At 45.6% G+C, this 2357-nt stretch overlaps 1 long non-coding RNA gene across 1 annotated transcript; it reads left to right on the forward strand.

Moving 5' to 3' along the window:
• Positions 1-437: 437 nt before the first annotated feature.
• Positions 438-2089, forward strand: LOC140390440 (uncharacterized). The gene is made up of 2 exons (XR_011934639.1): positions 438-670; positions 1731-2089. It is a non-coding gene; the product is annotated as an uncharacterized lncRNA (long non-coding RNA).
• The last annotated feature ends 268 nt before the right edge of the window (positions 2090-2357 follow it).

The following is a 2357-nucleotide window of genomic DNA, read 5'->3' on the forward strand; positions in this document are numbered from 1 at the left end:
CATGGTTAGGGAGTTGGCCCCGGCATTGAGAGCGCCCCCACTGCCATTTTGGTTTCTTTTTAAGCACTCAAGGTCTCTGACCTTGCACGGTAGCATAGTGGTTAGCACAATTGCTTCATAGCTCCAGGGTCCCAGGTTCAATACTCGGCTTGGGTCACTGTCTGTGCGGAGTCTGCATGTTCTCCCCGTGTGTCCGTGGGTTTCCTCCGGGTGCTCCGGTTTCCTCCCACAGTCCAAAGATGTGCGGTTTAGGTGGACTGGCCATGCTAAATTGTCCTTAGTGTCCAAAATTGCCCTTGGTGTTCGGTGGGGTAACTGGGTTATGGGGATAGGGTGGAGGTGTGGGCTTACGTAGGGTGCTCTTTCCAAGAGCCGGTGCAGACTCGATGGGCCGAATGGCCTCCTTCTGCACTGTAGATTCTATGATTCTACGATTCTCCTTTTCGTGTCTGGTTTGACACCTATTCTGCCCTCCCTTGCTGTGGGGGGCTTAAACAAACAAACTAATGTTTTGGGTGCAAGTTCCCAGCTAAAAATAGGAAAAAATTGCGATCCCCGGCAGGTGCTCCTCCACGTGAGGCCGCTCCGCTACATGCTGCACCGGAGGTCCTCCTAACTTGGATATATATCATCTAATTTTACTGTCGATTCAGCATGTGTTACCAACTGGGTAAGAGAGTTGCAGACTTCTACCATCCTCTTTAACTTGAAATATTTCCTCATTTCACTCCAGTGAGGTCTGGCTCTCATTTCTTGAATAATCTCCATAATTTCTTACTTTGTCATTTACTCCTTCCTGCTCCTCCAGTACCTTTTGTCATTTTTCTTCAATCTGCACAGACCTGTCTTCAGGTAACTAACTCCATCATCATTCCCACACTCATCACTACCCACAGCCAGAATCTCCCTGCACCTTCCCAACTCCATCATTATCCTAACCACGTTCTCTGGGTTCTGAACTATCACCTTCTCCATGACTGTGTCTCTGTATTGGGCGTCAATGTTTGATTTAATGAATTTAATGGGACAGGCTCAAGGGGCTGAATGGCCTCCTCCTGGTCCTGTAGTTTCACATTATTGTGCCTTTCTCAGTGTCTCCACAAGCAACCCTATAACACCCGCCCCAACCTGCATACTAAGGGGCAATGTAACATGACCAATCCACCTCACCAGCAGATCCTTGGACTTTGGGAGAAAACCGGGGCACCCGGAGGAAACCCTCACAGACATGGGGAGAAAGTCCAAACTGTACGCAGCCAGTCACCCAAGGCCGTAATTGAACCCGGGTCCCTGGAGCTGTGAGGCAGCAGTGCTAACCACTGTGCCAGCATGCCGTCCACAGCACTTTTTTCCCCCCGCTCTTATTCCTGTTTCTTGCTGACCCTGCGCCTGTCGGTAAAAATCCCTGTCACAGTTCTCCAGTGATTCACCCTCAATATTGAGCACCAGCCCATCCACTTCACTGAACCTTTACTCGATTATTCCTGTATTTTTCACTCACCTTTTCTAATTCGCTTTCCAATCGCTTCTTTCCATTAATTCACATCCACCCCTGTCCAAGACCCAAAACTTTCCCTTCAGCTTCTTGGCAGCTGAGATCAGCAATTTGCTGAACATTTTACTATTGACTCTCGTCTTCTTTCACGCTGCAAAGTCGAGGATTTTTTACTCTGTTTGTGGACGGCCATCAGTTTACTGTGAGTTAACATTTGTGTTTTTGTTTATTTCAGGAGAGTACATCCGGCGGCACGTTCTCCAAAAATAACTGAGTAACATTCTAAAGTAACAGATTGAAGTATTTGTTTTATTTTCTGTTATTAAACATTTCATATTTACATAATTAGTGAAGAAGACTATCAGCCAATCCCAGCAGAAGGCAGTCTGTCTCTGGGAGCGTTTACAGGATGCACCCAGTATGGAGAATGGAGACGTGTCATAGACCTTCTTAAACCTGGGACTGAGATCTTTTCCTGTTTTCTTATTTAACCCAGAAACTCCTCAAGTGTCCACATCTACTGAATATCAGACAAGAATGTAAATATTATTCACACTGACTTAAAATGAGAAATAAATGAAATGGTGGCTTTTATTTATCTGATTCATGGATTTGAATGTAAATAATAATGAAAAATGTTTCAGAAAGAGTGGAAAGAAACATTTTGCTCTCAATGATCGATTAGTCAGCACAGTGACGGTTCACTCGATTGGTTCCTGCTCTGAGACGGTTGTCCTGTGATAATAGGCCGAGTAAATTGGACCTAAACTCTCTGGAGTTTAGAAGAATGAGAGATGATCTCACTGAAAGTTACAGGATTCTGGGCTGGGAATCTCGATCATTGGGAAACATGATAAGGGGA

Source organism: Scyliorhinus torazame, chromosome 14, assembly GCF_047496885.1.
Source record: "Scyliorhinus torazame isolate Kashiwa2021f chromosome 14, sScyTor2.1, whole genome shotgun sequence".
NCBI classification, from domain to species: Eukaryota; Metazoa; Chordata; class Chondrichthyes; order Carcharhiniformes; family Scyliorhinidae; genus Scyliorhinus; species Scyliorhinus torazame.